Here is a 508-nt window from a genome sequence, read left to right on the forward strand (position 1 = left end):
TTACACACAATACATATGTGTTAACAACACAGGAAAAGTGGCATTGGCAATATAAAAAAAAGGAAAAAACAAAGATGTATCAGAAAATATCACCAAATAATATCAAAATTACCAAACAGTTTGCAAAATATCAAATAACACTAATAGTCTATATAACAGACGGAGAAAAGAAAAGAAAAGAAAAACATCATACATCAACAACAAAAACTATAATTCAAAACACACGCCAAAAAAAAAAAAAAAGAAAAGAAAAAATCAAAATAACAAGAATGACTCAATAACAATAAAAAAGATATCAGTTTGTCAAAATCAAAATCGCACGACGAGAGAGAAGGGCTGGAAGCTGTGCACGAGACAGAATTGCAAATTGTAGGAGCAACAGCCACCTGGCCTGTGTCAACAAGAGAAGGTACCTCACGGCACGAGAATATTTGCTGGGTGAGTGTGGCTCGCCCTTAAAGATCTTGGAGGAATTGGTGACTGTTCTGAATTGCTAAGTCCTTTGGAA

General features: G+C 34.4%; 1 protein-coding gene across 1 annotated transcript in view; it reads right to left on the reverse strand.

The window, feature by feature from the left end:
* LOC119585340 (gonadotropin-releasing hormone receptor-like) overlaps window positions 1–508 on the reverse strand; it is a 107,275-nt gene that overhangs the window by 1,231 nt on the left and 105,536 nt on the right. The window lies entirely within an intron of this gene.

The sequence above is a fragment of the Penaeus monodon genome, chromosome 19 (genome assembly GCF_015228065.2).
Source record: "Penaeus monodon isolate SGIC_2016 chromosome 19, NSTDA_Pmon_1, whole genome shotgun sequence".
In the NCBI taxonomy this organism is placed as follows: Eukaryota; Metazoa; Arthropoda; class Malacostraca; order Decapoda; family Penaeidae; genus Penaeus; species Penaeus monodon.